A 6,199-nucleotide genomic window follows, 5' to 3' on the forward strand; every position below is an offset into this window, starting at 1 on the left:
GTGGCTCAAACCTCTGCTCATATACATGCTGCCTGCTTTCCTTTTTTCAAGTGTAAAAATATAATGTAGTGTACATGGACCAACACATGGGTCACACTACATGTCAGGACACACACAGTGATAAATCTGTGGTCAGGAACAGATAAGAAAATTACTATGAAATCAAATTCAAAGCTTGTGAGGGGCACAGTGGCCTTTATTGTGAAACAGAAGAAGGTAGAACTTCCAGAACCTAGTCAGTGGTCCAGCAAAACTGAGTAGAGAAGTGGCTCATCCTTCTAACAGAGCATTTAGAGGTTCTCTGCAGAGATGTGGGGGCCTGTTACAAGTGTCTCAGCAACATTCAGACCTTTATTGTGAAGTTGATAGACAGAAGCTACTTTGTGTGAAGACATGATGTGTGTAAATTTAGGAAGCTCACATGGACTCCGAGCTGTAATTTTAAGTACAAAATTAAAGCTTGTCAATGTGAATATGTTGATGTGTAAAATCTTTATTTTATCCATTTAAAACAATTTTACGTTTGCATTAGAAAGTAGACAGTGGGGCACATTTATTTAGTAAACACTGAATTTTATCAGTTTATCAGTTTATCAATTATTAATTAAAATAAATGACATACATCATTGTTTATAAAGTGTCAACAGATCCTTTTTGTTATTTTGATGATGACTGCCAGGGAGCAGCAGGGGGTGCTCAAGACTAATAATGTCAGTGTTGCTAAGCAACCGAAGCGAGAACTTGGATACCAGAGCGCATGAAGCTGACAAGGGGAGGTAAACCATCTGATTACAGTCACGTAAAGGGTAGGTGACACCAAGTGCACAATTTATTGTTGGCCAGAATCAATTAAGTGCTTTATGATTCAGTTCCTCACATGATCCATCCATTCTTGTGTACGACATCTTTGCTCTTTTGTTCTTCACATCTTCAGGTAGAGAGAGCCATACTGCTTTTTAACAACAGGTAAATAAAAAAAGTGGGGTTTAAAACCAGAGAAAAAACGTATTTAGGTTTATTCAAGATTCAAAAAACTTTTAGTCCCAGAGGGAAATAGTTTTGCCTCATTACAGTGGTTCTCAACACAGACAGAAAGAAAATGAATCACAACCAGGAAAGATTCAACACCAACATAAATACACAATAACATCAATACAGAAAACCCAATATATGTACAAAATATATGTAAAATAGACAAATGAAATTGGGTTAATATTTATAGCCTATGGTTGAATGACAGCAAGTATGAGACACAGCTATCATGTCCCCCACCCCTTACAGAGGGGGGAGGAATTGTAGAGATTGATTGCCACAGGTAGAAAGGATCTCCCGTGGTTCTCTCTGGAGCATTTAATGTTAAAAAGTCTCTGGCTGAACTTGCTCCTCTGTCCAGCAGCACACTGTACAGTGGGTGGCAGGGATGGTCCAGGATTGAGAGGAGTTTGGACAGCATCCTCCTCTCAGCTACAAAATGTAGAGGGTCCAGCTCATTTCCTATTATGGATAGTAAATGACTGAATGAACTGAATCAGCAACTGATTTAAGTAACTCATTTGAGTTTGCTTATTTCATCAAACTAATTCCAGTGAACAGTGAAAAATAGCTAAAATCTTTCTAATACCTCTTTTGCAGGTATTAGCCTACCAATACAGTTTTTATACTGGAAACCAAATCATTATCATCATTAGAATACTGAAAGACCAGAAACAAAAAAATGTCTGCAGGAAATATAGTACAGTGAGTTCCTAATCACGTAGTCGGTCACTGCACAGTTTGTCCCTAAATATCTCCAGTTAAAATGTGTGTACATCCTAACACTCTTAGCCTCTGTGTCATCACAGTTCCTTTAAAACAGTGTCTTATTCTTGTAGTTTGACTGGTTCACTAAAGTAACACACCATTTTTGTTCAGCAATTAACTTAAAATTCCATAGTAAAATAACTACAGGTCACATACAGTATGTTGCATACCTATGTACTGTACTTGTGCAGGTGATTCCGGCTGAAAGAAACTGCTGCAGCCTCCCTCTGTCAGCTGAAGCATAGGCAGCCCTTCCATTTCTATCATGGATGAGACTCATTGTTTCTGGCCTCTATGCTACCACATGCTAAAAGTGACAGCCGGTGCCCCTAGCTCACCTGAAGGTAGCCACACCTGCAATCCTCTTGACCCAACTTTTAATTCAGATGTAATCTGATGTAGTAATTATAAAAAAATATAGTCATGTAGTCTTCTTTTTATTTATTAAAAGATTTTTACAGCTGTCACATTAAGGTGGCAGTAGCTCAGATGGTAGTGCTTTCGTCTGCAAACTCCAGGGTTAGTGGTCCTCCAGGCTACTTGTCAAGGTATCCTTGCACACCAAAAACCCTCTTATAGAAACCGAAACCCCTGTAGTAGCGCTAACCACACAACCGTCACTATCATGTTGGTCAATGCATCAGATCTGATTAGTGTGAATCAAAAGCTGCTGCCAACACTCTCATCAGCTAGATGACTGGAGCAAGTATGTTGCTTTTTTACATTCTACAATGTTTGAAGTAGTAATGCAAAATATCTCCTATGTTACATAGATGATATCCAAGTTCCCAATTCCAGCTTAGCCATTCCTCCTCATCTGGAAACAAACAGACACAACAAGACTGGACCTCTGTTGGATTAGGTCAGTCATTTTAAAGGGGATAAATATTAATGCAAACACTGATTTCACCTTATATATTTTTATTTAATTGATATTACTTTGTAGAAACCTGTTTTCACTTTGACATTAATGAGGTATTTTTCTGACATTTTTTTGCCAAAGTCTCAAACTTTTATTGACCTTGACTGATTTATAATGTCAATAAAAGGATGAAACATCCAAGGGGTTGAATACTTTTTACAGGCACTGTATGTGGGAGAAGAGGTCCACTTTAAGCTGCATGTCTGTTGATTTAGTTGGAAGAGGTGCACATTCTCCACTTCCAAAATCAAAAAGACCTTTCAGTTATGAAGGACCTCTTTCCTTTTGCTGCACTTTTTCGAAAATTAAAATTTGCATCAAATGATATCTTGGAATTAGAGTGATGGAGATATCATCATAATGACACTAAATTTGTAGATTGTAGATTTTTGGAAAATCTGTATTAAATGATGCACATGACATTTTTATTTCTATTTGATGGAATGATAAAGACAACAAAGACTTCCAACAACTTAGACAGTACATAAACTTTTTTACTGCATGTATATGATACTGTCAGGGAATGTGAGAAATAAGATATTAAATATTTGTAATTGGATTTAATAAAAAAGAAATCTTGTCACCAGGTTTTATTGTATCTCTTAAATTTTAAAAGAGGAAATGAGAACTACAACATAAACAATTGCTTTGCAGATGTGCTCACAGATGTGTTTAAGTGTTCAGTGCTAGTTTCAGCATTAGCATCCCTACAGTCCATTCAATCTCAGTCTTTTCTCTCTCTCTCTCTCTCTATCAGTGACTCAGCTGGTCACAATATAATGTGTGTGTTTCTTCATCAACAACATGAGAGTGGCACTTACTTCCAAAAATGCCAACTGTGACAGCCATCACTAACACATTATTTAGCATTTTCAACACTTCATGTAGCGACTGCTTGTTGTCGTACCTCCCTGAATAAAATTCTCCTCAGCTGCTCATAATAATCAGAGAATGCAAACATATATGATATCATGTTGGATGTATGCCAAGGATGTACACATCTTTTAAAGGGAAAACTATATTGTTTTCTGAATAGGCCAGCCCATAATTCAACCACAAAGATGAGGTGGTCTTGAATGTATAGGTACTGTACATAATTTATTTTATTTTATTTTGTCACCCAGAATGGGAGTGATGGGATTGACTGGTGGGCATAGGCACTTATTTTAAGGTGGTGCTCCCTCTTTGCCTGTTTGCAGACTCACAGAGTGAGGTTTGTGAGCCATAAATGAAGTTCCACAATTATAAAAAAATAAAAACTACAGATGCAGCAACAGGATCACAGAGATTTCATGGTAGCTGCAAAGAAAGCTGCACTAAGTTACAGTGCATACATATATACAGTGCATAATGAATTTAATACATTTTGGAATAAGGCTTTAACATAACAAATATAAGAGCTGTAAATACTTTCTGGATGGACTGTATAGTGTGGAATAAAATCTAAAAAGATGAGTATAGAGAGAAGTCAATTGTCTGATGTTAAGAGAGGATTGTTAGTGACTGCAGCTTGTGCTGTTCCCACTGTTTCCATACTATGATGTACTCTAAATCCTGGAGGATGACATAGTATCCTTGGACAGTAAGAAGAGTGTGACTTCTATGATATCTGGCTTCTTCCATACATCCAACAAGTGAGCACTGTGTGCTGTTTTCAAGGAGAGCCAGCTGTAGCAAGAACAAACAATGGCAGACTTCAAGTTTTTAGCTGAGGTAGTTGTTGTTCAAATCAAATATTATAGGGCTTTTAAGTAATAGTCAGTTACAGTCAGCTTTCACCAGATTACTTAAAAGAAAGTAGAGATCATTACATGGAGCAATGGCACCTCAGATTTAAAATGAGTCTGACTGAAACCAAAATGTGTCCTGTAGACTTCAAAATAATTTAAACCTTAGCATTTGTCAATTTCCTTTTTTTTTTTTTAAGAAAGGAAGTTTTAATTTGTGTTTATTTTTTTCAATTTTTTTTTTCCTTGAGCCTAAATGAGAATTATATTAAATGAGTTGTTTCTCCTCTGAGATGTTTGACAAATGCAGAACCTGCAGCAACAACAGCAACAACAACAAATCCTGTCAAATTTGAAACCACCAAGACAAGAGTGTGAGCTAGTCCATAAATAAACACATATAATTCAGCATTAAAGTGAGCATAAGCTTACAAGAAAATATTCTGCAATAGCCTTAAATTGGTGTTATGTGATGGGACAAGCCAAAGCTGGAGATCAGACTCTGTGTGTTGAGACTGAAGTGGCAGGTGTCACTAAAGTCACTGAGACTCAAGTGATCACAAAAACAAACAAAAGACTTAAAACAACAGATGTGATTTATTTTGAAAAGGTGTGGTTAAAAAAAAATAAATCTTATTACTACATCCCCTGCTGGATGTTCATTATTATTATTATTATTATAAGAGGCAGTAGTAGATATATTATATGTATTTATTTATTTGTTTTTATTCTTTATAACATTTTATTTTTACACATGTATTTTTTAACCACCCACTTTTTTATATATATATATATATTTTTTTTCTGTTATATTAATATATTTCTTCTTTTTTCTTTCACTATTTCACTACACACTCCTCCCCACTCCCTAGCCCCACCATTCCACTGCACTTTCACAAACACACACCCAAACTTTATACAAACCACAGACACATACTGTACATAGTTTGTACATTTTGTTGCGTAATGTACCCTGTTTTGTTTTCAATTCAATTCAATTCAATTCAATTCAATTCAATTCAATTCAATTCAATTCAATTCAATTCAATTCAATTCAATTCAATTTTATTTGTATAGCGCCAATTCACAACAGAAGTTATCTCAAGGCAGTGTTTAGGGTTTAAGACCTTACAGAGTATAATTATACAAAAAATGATATAGAAAACCAAACAAACCCATTTGAGCAAGCTTTAGGCAACAGTGGAGAGGAAAAACTCCCTTTAGAGGAAGAAACCTCCAGCAGAACCAAGATCATGGTGGGCGGCCATCTGCCTCAACCGGAATGGTTTTCCAATGTGAATTCAAGAACAATAAATATGTAAAATAAAATTGGGGATCTATGAATAAAATTGTTTTTAATTTCTACATGTTCAGCCAATATTTTTGACCAAAATAATATCTGATGATTATTGTAGTTTTCTTTTTTTCCTAGAGAAGCTTTTACTGGTATTTTGAAACTCAGATTGCAGCACAGCTTGGTCTGTTTCTTACACTTACACAGAAGAGATTTACCAGAACTCACTGAATAAAAACAAACAAACAAATAACAATAACAACAACAACAACAACAACACTCCAGCTGAATATTATTGAATTATTTAGATGCCACTAACACTGAATATTTGTCTTTAGGTATTAGCATTTGGCTTAGCTCCTGGCTGCTGAGCATAGTTTGATGAAGGGAACAACATGTTCAGTAAACCACATCAAGGTTGAGTGTCTTAGTCACACATACTTAGAATAGAAAGTA

This window comes from Anabas testudineus, chromosome 9, assembly GCF_900324465.2.
Source record: "Anabas testudineus chromosome 9, fAnaTes1.2, whole genome shotgun sequence".
NCBI classification, from domain to species: domain Eukaryota; kingdom Metazoa; phylum Chordata; class Actinopteri; order Anabantiformes; family Anabantidae; genus Anabas; species Anabas testudineus.